Genomic DNA, 14114 nt, shown 5'->3' with positions numbered 1-14114 from the left:
TAGTGGGTGTACTTCAAAATCCGTTTCCTCTAGAATTGAAATAATGAACAATGACTCTGGCATTCTTTTAAATACCCAGCCCGTGATTCCCTGTGCCCTGAATTTACAACTCATGGACGGGGTTATGAGCACAGTAGTTTCCATTTTGTTTTTCATTTGCTTAATTATTGCCTTGACAATGACGTCGGTGCTCTGACACCATGCTTCTACTGTTCCAATAGATGTTCTAGAAAAGTCCATCCTCTCCCAGGCCCAGAGATAATTTCCTCAGACAGAAATACATGTTGCTTGACCTCATACAGTATAACGTTGGCCTAAACCGGCCCTTAGTTTTCCCATAATCCCCCAGAACGCTTCTCAACATGTCTCCTTCCCTGACCTCATTCTCAGCTTGATCTTTGACAGATTCTTTGAAGGGATCCTCATTTGTCATTTTCCTCTTTGCAAAGTCTTGTTAACGTATTTGCTTAGCACTCCTGCCATCTCTTGTTCATAGATGATAGTAACACCATCAATGCCATGTATTCGGGATGCCTACATTTTGTTTCCATGTTCGATCGTTGTGCGTTTAATCAAGTCCTTTCCATGAACCTTCTTGTATTTTTTTTAATGCTTTGAATGGTACAAGATATTGACCACGTTATTTGTCAAGTCTTGTATTTAGCTCTGAAAATGAATACCCGTAGATAACATTTGAGCAGGTTAACATTCACTGATCTATGCCTCAGGCGTTGTTCTTGTATTTATTAAAAGTAGGGTGCCATTTACACCAGTCGATGATGGGTGCAAGTACTTTTATTGCTTGTTTGTTTGTTTGTTTGTTTTATTCACTTTTTATGCGCGCCAGACCCAGGGGTAGCAGAGCGCAGTGGCAAGAAAATGCAAGACTTACTTGGAGTGCAAAGGGGTAAGTAGTTGCACAGGAAAGGTTGGTTAGAGGGGTTTCTGTGCAGGAGGCGAGGGGGAAGTGATATAGTGAGAAGAGAGACGGGTGATAGAAAGTAGACAGAAGGCGGGAGGAGGTGGGAGGGATAGAAGGGTTGCTAAGGTAGGACACATTTGTTTTGGGATTTTGGGTGAGAAGTAGAAATCAGAATCGTAAACTATGAGAAATGAAGTTAGTGAAGGTGTTTTAGGAATAGAGAATATAGCCTGGAAGCTTATAGAGAGCTTGCAAGGGTGGGAGTGGGGAAAATAAGTGAAGTTGTTTTAGTAGAATACTTTGGCATAGTCAATGGCAGTAGTAAGGACGAGGAGAGAGTCTGTGGGGGGTGACCGTTGTGATATCGGTGTAGGCAAAGGTGCATGGATGTAGTTTGCTGTGGAAAGGTTGGGTGTGTCCATGTTTGAAGATAAGGATAATGAGTGGGAGGACATGGAAAGTAGTGATAGACAAAGGGGGTGGCAACATTGTCATTGAACTCAGTGAAGGCCAATTCGATGGAGGAGACAAGGGGAGGAGAGAGTGCTAGGAGAGAGGATTTGACCTGGTCCACGTAAGGAGTCATGGCATCCGGTTTGAACTTTCTCTAGGGGCGGTTGTGATAGGCCAGTTAACAAGACTATGTACTGAATGATCAAAGGGAGACAGATCAATAGAGGAGTGGAGTGTGCTGAGTGGAGGGTGGAAGATAGGAAGACAATTACCAAAGAGTTCTCAACAGTGTAAATTGGGAGCGCAGGGGTGCTCAGAAAGGAGTGGTGAAACCAGCCCAGCTCCAGCAAGGGGGCGCATCCCCTAAAACACCCTAGACATGAGCTCTTGCCAGCGGTGTTAAACACCACTGGGAAGGTGGTGAAGGCGGGGCAGGCCATGGGGGATTTTGCTCTCAACATGTGGCAGCAACTTCATTGTGATTAGCATTCTGATGGGCTGCACTGCAGTAGGCCTGGCCAGAATTGTATTGCTTGCCCTGGTCAATAATGTATGCTCCACAGCCATGAAAGCCCAAATGACCATGGAGATGGAGGGCCATTCACACCTCTAAGTAGGCAGCACAATTGCTTAAGCAGGCTACCTACAACTACCTAGAACGATCCTGTGTTGCTTTTCGTTTTACATACATTTCGAACATCTCAGTTACAAGGTAGCTATTTTCAGAAAATTAAAATCACAAATTGATTTCTGTAATTTAACGTATTATTTTGGTAGGGATATAAAAGTTAGACCCATGATGCTTAATAAAATGTTTAACTCCATTAAACAATAAATGAAAGGTGATGTTGCTTGCACACAGATTTCTGCAGTGGGGGCAACAACTGACTGAGGGCCCTTGAAAATGACATTTGAGTATAAGTGAAAAAATAAGATTGGTAATAAGAAACAAATATTTCTTGAGGGGAAAGTGTAGTAAAATCAAAAAGTGATAGATGCAGGGCTTTGAATTAAACATTACCACTATCATTGCTCTGGGCAGTCTTCCATGCCATAATCCTTTGGTATGTCTGTGCCATTACAGAAGGGGACAAGCCATTAGCAAATGAGTCTTGGCTCTGCCACCAAACAGTCAGTTCAATCTGAATTACCAGACCATATCTCCTCTGAACTGTAACACAAGCCACCATAGGCATCTTTAGGCCTGGTTGTCTAGCAGTTCGGGCAAGGCAGCTGAGATTAATGGAAGGTTTAAGGCTATTTTGCAAACAATAGCCTGGGCAAAGCAATGCCAGTGGTTATGATTGATTCAGAAATTTACATCCATACTGTTTTTGTTTGGTCTGTTAGGTGTAAGCCAAAACGCCTGCATTGGAACATAGATAGGATGGTGATTTAATTTATTTATGTATTGGATATTTTTAAGGCCACTATAGCATGGGAAGGGAAGTGACGGGAAAAGCTGAGAGAGTGCAGGTCAAATAGGGAGTGGAGAAGGAGGGGGAAGAGGGTCACAGGGGCTAGGCCACTGCTAACGGGAGGCCAGGAGAGTAAGTGCTAGGGAATTGCATGAGGTGCAGGTGGTGAGGTTTCACATGCTAAGTGTGAGGAGGTGGAGGACTGTGCGGGGGGCCTGGAGACCTGTAAAACTCAGAGGGAACCAGGCCACCAGTCATTGCGGCAGACAGGGGTGTTAGCAGGGGAGGGGGAGAGGGAAGGAAGATGAGAAAAAGAGGGTCTTGAGGAGCTTCAGGAATTTAAGGAGATCTGGCTCAAGCGTGAGAGGAGGCAAGAAGATCATTCCAGGAGGCTCCCCCACTCTCTTCTTAGAGAAGCATTTGTTCTGCTGAGAGTTGGAGCTAGAAGACCGAAGTGCTCTAGCAGGGAGGTATTTAGGGTGAAAGAGTTGGATGTAGTGGAGTCCCAGGCCCCGGAAAGCATTGTGGTTGATGCAAAGGGTCTTGAACCTGATCCTAGCAGCAACCGGCAGCCAGTGGAGAGGTTTTAGGACTGGAGAGATGCAGTCCCTAGGCTTGAGCAAAGGATACATCTCGCCGTCCTATTCTGGATTAGTTGAAGGGGGAGAAGGGAGTATAAATGAAGGTGGAGGAAGAGGCTATCAAAGTAGTCCAGCCCAGAGAGGCGCAGAGCTCTGGAGACATTGAGTTTCTGGGGAAAGGTGAGGAAAGGGAGAATACCTCTGAGGAGCTGCAGTGATTGTGGGCCTTCTTGGCAAGGTCCGCAATGTGAGGAGAGAAGGAGAGAGAGAGGAGTCAAAGATGATACCAAGGTTTTTTGCCTCACAAGAGGATGAGGGGAGTGGACCCATAGAGGGCAGCCAGAGGGTAGGCGGGAAGAGGGGAACTGGGGTCCCAATGAGTAAGATCTCAGTCTTACTGGCATTACGGCAGAGATCATTGTAAGCACACCACACCTGAATAGCAATCAGACAGTCAGGTATGAGAGAGGAGGAGGATGAGGAAGTAGAGGGCAGCTTGAAGGAGAGCTCTGTGTTGTCAGCATAACATTGGAAGTGTGGAGAGAAGGAGGAAATCAGGTGGGCTAGAGAGGCAAGGTAGATGTTGAAGAGCCACAGCAAGAGGATATAGCCTTGAGGGACGCCAAAGGTGGAGAGTGTGATAGGGGAGGGAAAAGGGCCTAGTTGAACCTCAGAAGGCCGATCGGAGAGGAATGAGGTCAACCAGTCCAGTGCCAGGCCCGTGATTTCATGGCGCCAGCTTTCCATCCGATGCAGTTAAGCACTGGAACCTGCCCCCCTCTCTAAGAGCGGAAAATTCTTACTAGGTCTTAAGGCAAGCACTAAAAACGTAGCTATTTTGCATAAACCCACAGGGTGGCCGTTGTCTCTTGAACCCTTTCACTCTGTTTTATTCTTGTGTGTGCAACTTTGTGTGTGAAACTGGTTTGGTAACAGTGCCCTGATGCCCACATGCTTAGTGCACTTGATAAGTGAAAATATAAATAAAATAATAAATATGGGTGTCACAAAGCCGATTTTTGTCAGGGTGGCGTGATTGACCGCGTCGAAGGCGTGGAAAAAGATCCAGAAGGATAAGAACTGGTGTTCAGTAGAGCAGTTTCCATGTTAGGTGGGACACACAGACCTATGGGTGTGTTTGGTCATTTACAAATTCATTCACTATCCATTGCCATGTTAATCCCTATGGCATTCCCACCAACTACCTGGCTCTCCCTGACAAAACATGCCCTCCTGGGAACTCTTTGAGAAAGTTCTATCACAAAGGAACACCAACTTCTGTGCTGTGTTGGGCCTGTCAGTGTTATATCTTTGTACTCCTTTGAGTGTTTAATGACTGAAACGCCTCAGTATATGAGCTCCTGATGTAATACAAAATCTCCTAACAATGTGTGTCTGTAGCCTGTTCATTTATAAGCAATGTATATGTTATGCATCTGTTTCTTGCAGTGGAGTCCTGTCTAAAACAAGCTATCACAAAGCCAACTGTTTTGGGTTGTGTATAGGTGATAGACAAACATTTTCCAGGAAGTGCCATCATATGCCCAGGTACTCACACCATTTTCCATCTGTTACCATCTCATAGTCAGCTGGTACCATTGTGGCAGTGCCTGGAAAATTCCTAGCCCATGCCTAGTCAAAGGCCCAAGCTTTTGGCTTTGCCAATGCATGTTGCTTTCAGTGAGTGAAAGTGTATATGCCCAGATGTGGGTGCCTTGCTTGCTATGCCTTGTGAATAGAGCTGCAGCTCACAGTCGTCCGAAAAAGGCCCTACCTGAACATGTCAAGGCTAGGATGACAAGTGTGGCCCAGTGTCATTCTTCTCATGTTTACTTACCAGTGGGCTTCTGACCATAATATAACATATCTTTGTGTGTAAACCTAGCCTGCCCTGCCAGAACATTTCATGATTCGAACGGATAAGTACTGACTTGATAATCTAATACTGTTTGAGTAATTATTAACAGAGTTGGTATGCAAACAGAATACATCATGTTTATTGTGGGACATATTTAGAAGGTATTATGCCCTGGGTTTTGGCTGTTCATACAGTGCTGTAAATGGATATTATTTACTGTACGATCCCACCAGCGACATGGGGGGATAGAGTGGGACAGCATGATTGTTCCCACCCCCAATAAACATGTGCCTCTCAGAAGATTAATAATCAATACCTGGAAAATCACACAAGAGAGCTGTGTTTCCTATAATGTTGCTGGTAAAGTATAAAAGGGGCACATCTTTTAAATCTAAAAAACAGTATTTTATCACTACCTAGAGAGTGCAATCAAGAGGTGGATTTAACAGTCGGAAATGGAGTAAATGCTCATGGGGACCAATGCCTGCCTCTCTACCCTGAAAGACAAACAGACAGGGCTGCATAGACCCTCCTAGTGAAGTATTATCGTTTAATGTGTCTCAGCATCATATTATTTACAATAGATAATGATTACAGATGGGAAACGGTAACTGCCAGTGACCAGTGCTGTGGTAATGTTTTCTATAAATTATGTAAGATTGTAATAAGCTATTTAAGTGTGATGGTTTGGTGATTAGAAATTATGGGGTACAGAACAAGCTTTGTCCAACAATGACCTTGTCATGCATTTAATTTCACTTTGTCCCTGTAGGAGATTTGTTGTAAATTCTCATTAATTTGCATACTGGAACTTGTAGGCTTCCATTCAGGATGGCGAAAACATAGCTACAATCATAAGGGGTAATTTTCAAAGTCAAGCTAAGTGGAATAAATGGTGCTATGAGCATTTCCTGCCACTTTTTTTTATGCTGCATGATTGTGTATGATTGGGCAGGTGAAGTTGGAGAGCAGAGTGGTGTTAATATGTGTGCCTGCTCCTCCAGGTCCTCCTTCCAAATTTGATTGGTTTTCCACCTGCATGTATTTTTATGCTGGTGGAACACCAATGGATTTCCATGAAAACTGCCTGACATTTACACAGAGTAAAAGCAGGCAGATTACAGAGGAATCTATTGCAGATGGCTCCAACAATTGTTAATTGTGGGAGGGAGTTACACTTTTTCAGACATGTAATCGAAACATAGAGCAAAGGTGATGTTGCCTGAGTTTTACTTTTCCATTACATGGTGGAAACAATTGAAATTGCATGGAATTGATCTTTTGCAAGCATGTGCCAACCAGAGCGGTCCCCGCCATGCAATTTAGGATTCAAAACAAAATGACACACATGCTCTTTTTCATGAACACATTTCTACAATTTATACAATGGGCCTCATTACAACTTTGCCTGTCCGGAAACAACGGTGCCGGTAAGCTTACAAGTACAAACTTACAAGTACAAGTACAAGTACAGCATCCAAAGTACAAGTCTGGTGGGCGGGTGCCCTCCCGGCCGGCAGATATCACTTGCCGGGTGGACCGGCAATAGCCCACAGACTTTCACGGAAGCACCGGAACCGTTATTACCGTTGCCAGTGTTTCTGTGGTCCCCATTCCCATTCCCATAGAGTCTTATGGGACTCTATGGGAAAGGGGAACCACATATTACCACATATTACCGGTGCCTGAATTTCCAGCTGCATCGATTGTAATACCTCGGTGTTACCGGCAAGCCAGCGCTGGAAACTGTTTACTGGTCCGGTGCCTACCTGCCCCGTTTACCGGCACGGTTACCGCCGGCCCAATAATGAGGCCCATTGTCTTGTTTGAAGTAATATGTACAAAATTGATTATTGTATGCATGCAAAACCAAACTTCAAAACATATTTGTACCAAATGTAGCTAAGAATATGCATGGTCAAGTACCTAAATGTAAGGCTATGCTCAAATTCTGGCTTTACCACTTACGTGCATGATCATTTAATATGACTGTGACTTACCTGCCAACATTAGGTGTCCCTAGAAGTGATTGCAGAAAAATCTATCCCAAAAATGGCTCACTCATAGTTTAATAGATGGGCAGCAAAGGGGTAAGGGGCTGCCAAGGAGATACACACACATCAAAATTGCGACAGTCAACAGCAAATAAAAGCAATTGCATCAAACACAAAGTCATCATGGTCAATTGCATACTGTAAACAGTATGTACCAGGCAATGACATATAGGACTCCCTCCTCCCTGCCATGCCACACATGAAGCTATACCAGGAGGCCAGAAACCCCTCAACCTACACCACCTGCCTCCTGATCCAGCACCCCCGCCCTGGCTGTCTATGCTGCAAGCTAGCACTCTCTCACACCCTCAATTCAAATAAAATGCACTGCAAAAATGCAACACAAATGTCATTTTGCAGTAAATATTCCTTGCTTTAGTATTCTGGGGGCTGTCTGTCTCCCATAGCAAGATGGCAGGATCACAAGCACTCCTCCATGGCCTGCTGGGAGTAGCCACAGTGTTCAGAGAGGCATTATTAAGCGTAGTACACCATCTGAGATCGAATAAGTACTGGGAGCTTTGTTGCTCAGCCCTCACAGAGGAGGAGGAGGAGGCAGGGGAGTTGCTAGGTCTGGAAAAGACCCGGGGCTAAGGTGATGTCGGAACTGTTGGGACTGGGGGCTAGCTAGTCTTTTGGCTGTAGCTACTGAGATTCTATCCGGGCCTACAACCAAAAGATCAGGGGCTATAGCCCCCTTAGCCTCCCCCTAGCAACGCCCCTGGGAGGAGGCATCATCCTTTATTCTCTCCAGCCATGCAAAGAAGGCATGGTAGAGGTAGGTGAAAGTGGTGGTATTTGGGAATGGTGGTCAGTGGGAGCTGATGGAAGGTGCTTAGGGTTAAAGGTGAATGAGCAGTGCATAGAATAGAAAGGGGAGGGCCGATAGGAAGGTAAGGGAAGGTAGGTCACACTATTTTGCTTGCTTCTCTTTTTCACTTTACTATTTTGTAGCTCATTTATCGCATTATGTTGAACAAATATACATAATTTAGGGCATAATTAATTGGGATTCAACTCTCATGGTCATGGTCAGGGTCTGCAGAATATGGTTATATTGTTCATGCTTTGGAAATAGTTGTCTTCATGGAGATCGGGGTGTGCATGGAAGCTGAAGTGAATAGCAAATGGAAGGTCAAGGTAGTTGGGAGTTTATGGAAGGAAACAAGGGAGCAGATGGAAGAGAAGAGCAAACGACTTTGGAAGGGGTACTGCAGAGCATGTCATTTTGGAAGAGATGAGCAGATGGAGAGGCTGATCAGATTTCCCACATTGAGTGTTCCTGGGCAAATGACTTTGTTAGGAAAAACATCTAAAAACATGGAACATTTGTCGCACTTGTGGCAGCCATTTAGTACTCCCACCCTAAGCTCCACCTCCACGCCAGCCTAACTAGGGCCATCTGTAAATCTTGTGCCTGAATCTGTTTGTCTTAACTCTGCCACTGAGTGCAATCTTTACAAGCATCCTGATAAAACATTCAAGTAATTGTATGGGTAAGTGTCTCGTCCCTAGTCCTAACAACCTGGATTTGAATCCAGGCTTCTGTTCCTTTTAAAGCAGACCAAATAAAACCAAATGAAGTGTGCAAATGGATTTTTCTTTTTCCGTATCCAGGAAGACATGTTTTGCTGGATTACAGATAAAGGAATTATGGCTCAATGTGTTTAGGATACTCCTACACTCACACTCACATCCACTGGAAATTGGGCCCTGCTGATCACAATCTGGCCCATCCAGATGAAAAATCATGGAGCTGGACCTGGGTAACAGAGGAGAGTGGAGTCAAGATGGTAGTTGATGAGAGTTAGATATGATGGGGAGGTTGAAGTCAGGTACCATGACCATGGTGACGTTGGCTGGGAAGAACTTGAGAAGTAGGTCAGTGTAAGAAGAATACATTGAGGATGCCAGATGCGCAATAAATGAGAAGGATGATGAGGAGTGGAGTGGGAGCACTGAGTTGGACTGCTGTGTGTTTAAAGGAGGAGGGGGTGAAGCCTGAGCTGGAAATTGTGGCACATCGTGTTCCCTATGATCATGTGACACCCAGAACCAACTTCTTTTGAAAATCGAGGCAGGTGGGGAACGGAAGAAAAGTTAGTTATATGTGCAGAAAAGTGCTTATTCATGGGGGGCATCCAGGTTACAGGGATGGCCAGTGCAGATAGTTTAGTGTGATGGGTGATAAAGTGGTCATTAATGAAAGAAGATTTATTGCAGATGGATTGGACATTTCAGGGTCCAGATTAGGGCAGAAGGACGCAAGAAGTAGGCAAATTGGGTCAGTAGTAGTGTAGAGAAGTGGCTGAGGGATGACAGACAGGATTGATTAGATGAGAGTGGTTAGTGCATGGAAGAGGTGAACAGCCATGGTGTTGTTTGTAGGAGGAATAGAGGATAGGAATGGGGTAGCAGGTGAGGGGGATGTTCTGTAAGATAATATTTACCACTCTATATACATATATATATATATATATTCAGTGAAAAAACATTGTTAAAGGAACGTTATGGTTAAGTTGCACTACTAAAAACCTACGAAATTCAGTGAAAAACCTTTGTTAAATGGACGTTATGGTTCCAAGTAAAACCGAAAACCCCCTGAAATTCGCCAGTTATGGTAAGCTAAGCAACCATAACTCACGCCACCACTGTGCACTGCTAAGACTAACACCCACGACATCAAAGATGACATCACAAATGTCATTGATGACATCACTGATGACATCACATGTGTATTTACTTTTCATGAAATGTGTGTACAAGGGATTCTTATTATAATGTTGAGAAAACACTGTCAAGGTTCATTGGAAAAAATATCATGTTCTAATTAGTGCATTAAGCAATGCATTGATATAAATAGCATTCTATTATGAAGTGCTATCCAGTATACTAAGATACTCATGCAGAAACATAGGCATTGTGTGCAGCATGTATGATGAAGGTACAATATTCATAATGTTGATATGTTGAATAATGAAATTATAACTGTTTTCTTATTAGAGTTTTGCGTACTGTTAAATACGTAATAAGTAGCTAATAAAACCCATGTATTACATAATTGCATTATTACAAACAAAACACAAAGAGACAATGACACATACAAATATGGGTATATACAGGGAAAGTGAAGTAAGCAATAAAGCAGAAGTAGTAGCAGAAATAATTCATAACCTAACTGATTATCTTTATGCAAATAAATGATTGCTCTGTTTCAAAGCTGCTATTTATCCTATGTACATGTATTACATGATGTGACTGGACCCTAAGGAAAGTGGTGTGAGTAAAATGTATACAAATATGAGCATATACAGGGAAAATACAGTAATAAAAAAACAACAAAACTATCAGAAAGTGCTAATAACTCTACTGATTGTCTTCATGCACAGAAAGAATTGCTGTTTTTCAAGCTTGTGTCTTCCCATATGTATATGTTTCATATGATATGACTGGACCCTAAGGGAATTACTGTAAGAACATACTTGAAGGATAAGTCTACAAATATAGTACATTTACAATTTTTAGTTCATGACTGTTACTGAAGAAAACCATGTGGCCTACATATGTCAGTAAAGGAAAAAAGAGGGAGACAGACAAGTGATGTCATCAGTGATGTCATCAATGACATTTGTGATGTCATCTTTGATGTCGGGGTGTTAGTCTTAGCAGTGCACAGTGGTGGCGCAAGTTATGGTTGCTTAGCTTACCATAACTAGTGAATTTCAGGGGTTTTTCGGTTTTACTTGGAAACATAACTTCCCTTTAACAAAGTTTTTTCACTGAATTTCATAGGTTTTTAGTAGCACAACTTAACCATAACGTCCCTTTAACAAAGTTTTTTCGCTGAATTTCATAGGTTTTTAGTAGCCCAACTTAACAATAATAACTCTGACTTTATGTACATGTAATATGGAACATACTGAACCCCCTCTACTGAATTTGATGTCCGCAAACTCTTTTAATGTCCCCGGACATGTTCGGACAACAGCACCACTATCCAAAAAGTCTGGAGGGGTATGTTTAATTGTTATATCATAACATATGAACATTTTACAAATTCACAAACCAGCACACATACACATTATATGTAGTAATAAATAAGAAGTGTTACCCATATATAAAACACACTAACCATTCATTTAAATAAAATATTTTCTAAAATGCAATATACCAAAAGAAGAAAGATAGGCTTCCAACATGATTACCTCACAGAAACTCCACAACTCAGAACAACAGCAGATCTACAGACCACTCAGAACACACCTTACCTGAAATAGTAAGTGTACTGCATTTTACTCATATATTTGTAAACTTTCTGTTTAAGATACAAAAAAGAATGATATTATGTTTTTTTTTCTCACAGAAATGTCTAGTACTCTGGAGCGGCTAGAGGAGCATTTCCCACGTGAGGAAATGTCAGAAGATAGTGAATCTAATGGTAGACACTTTACTATATAAACCAATTAATTAATATTATTTTATATACATTTAACATATATATTTTTTTTTTTATACAGAAGATTACAAAAATTGAAAATACTAATGAAAAAGCTGTATTGGATAAGACTCTTCAGCACATAGAAGAAAAAATTGACCTACTCTTGGCAAATTTAAATAATTTGAAAAACTTTGTGGAGGATCACTTCAAACAAACAACTACATACCATTGTCCCACATGTACCTGTCCCCCCCTCACCATATCCCAGTCAATTATCCTAAAACCCTCTCCATGAACCAAAACGTTTTGATGAGACTTCCATCCCGTCTTCACCCCATATAAATCCTATTGAAACCCCTAATTCTCCTGTTTTTGTTTCAGTTTCTGCCTCACCTTCTCTGTCATTAATTTAACATACATGTAAAACAAAGTAAAATTATTATATTGTGTCCTAATTCATTTCTTGTTTTTTTTTAAAAAAGCAATTCAGGTGTCCGCGGACAGGTCGGGTGTCCGGAATATCCGTGAAGAAAAGAAAATGGAGGTGTTCTAAGAACACTATATCTGTCCGTACTGTTCGCTAGCAAGTTAAAACTGTTCTAAGAACACTAGCGGTGTCCTGAAATGTTCGTCAATGGACGAAATGTGGATGACCTGACGACGCTATCCGTATTGTTCGCTGGCAAAATGAAAGTGTTCTTAGAACATATTATGTGTCCTGGGATGTTCGTAAATAAACAAAATGGGGGTGTCCTGAGGATGCTATGCCTGTCCGCATTGTTCACAGGCAAGTTGAAATTGTTCTAAGAACACAGGCTGTATCCTAAAATGTTCATAAAGAAACAAAATGGGAATGTCCTGAGGATGCTCTGCCTGTCTGTATTGTTCGCAGGCAAGTTGAAACTGTTCTAAGAACACACGAAGTGTCCTGAAATGTTCGTCAATGGACGAAATGTAGGTGTCCTGACGACGCTGTCCATATTGTTCGCTGGCAAGATGAAAGTGTTCTTAGAACATATTATGTGTCCTGGGATGTTCGTAAATAAACAAAATGGAGGTGCCCTGAGGACGTTATGCCTGTCCGTATTGTTTGCAAGCAAGTTGAAATTGTTCTAAGAACACAGGCTGTGTCCTAAAATGTTCGTAAAGAAACAAAATGTGAGTGTTCTTAGGACGCTCTGCCTGTCTGTATTGTTCGCAGGGAAGTTGAAACTGTTCTAAGAACACACCCGGTGTCCTGAAATGTTCGTCAATGGACGAAATGTGGGTGTCCTGAGGACGCTGTCTGTATTGTTCGCTGGCAAGATGAAAGTGTTCTTAGAACATATTATGTGTCCTGGGATGTTCATAAATAAACAAAATGGGTGGATCCGGAGGACGCTATGCCTGTCCGTATTGTTCGCAGGCAAGTTGAAACTGTTCTAAGAACACAGGCTGTGTCCTAAAATGTTCATAAAGAAACAAAATGGAAGTGTCCTGAGGATGGTATGCCTGTCCGTATTATTCACAGGCAAGTTGAAACTGTTCTAAGAACACAGGCTGTGTCCTAAAATGTTCGTAAAGAAACAAAATGGGAGTGTCCTTAGGACGCTATGCCTGTCCATAATGTTAGCAGGCAAGTTGAAACTGTTCATAGAACACACGCGGTGTCCTGAAATTTTCATCAATGGACGAAATGTGGGTGTCCTGACGATGCTGTCTGTATTGTTCGCTGGCAAGATGAAAGTGTTCTTAGAACATATTATGTGTCCTGGGATGTTCGTAAATAAACAAAATGGGGGTGTCCTGAGGACGCTATGCCTGTCCGTATTGTTCACAGGCAAGTTGAAATTGTTCTAAGAACACAGGCTGTGTCCTAAAATGTTCATAAAGAACCAAAATGGGAGTGTCCTGAGGATGCTCTGCCTGTCCGTATTGTTCGCAGGCAAGTTGAAAGTGTTCTTAGAACATAGTATGTGTCCTGGGGTGTTCATAAATAAAAAAATGGGGGTGTCCTGAGGACGCTATGCCTGTCCGTACTGTTCGTAGGCAGGTTGAAACTGTTCTCAGAACACATCAAGTGTCCCGGAATGTTCGTAAATAAACAAAATGGGGGTGTCCTGAGGACGTTATGTCTGTCCGTATTGTTCACAGACAAGTTGAAACTGTTTTAAGAACAAACGCCTGTCCGTAACTGTTCGTTTCACTTGTGACGCACTTTTAATCACTCCAGGGCCCGAACAGTGTCCGTAGAACACCAACGCGCATGCGCAAAATAGTTTCAATACATTTGGTGTCCTGCGGACACCCGCTCCCTTCGTGGACATGTTCGCGAAGCTATCATGTGACCGCGGCCACGATCAGCGTATGTTCTGATTGCGAACACTGTTCGTGTCCCCGAACAATTTAAA

The sequence above is a fragment of the Ambystoma mexicanum genome, chromosome 6q (genome assembly GCF_040938575.1).
Source record: "Ambystoma mexicanum isolate Mex_15411 chromosome 6q, UKY_AmexF1_1, whole genome shotgun sequence".
NCBI lineage: Eukaryota > Metazoa > Chordata > Amphibia > Caudata > Ambystomatidae > Ambystoma > Ambystoma mexicanum.
Note: the sequence above shows the minus strand (reverse complement) of the source record.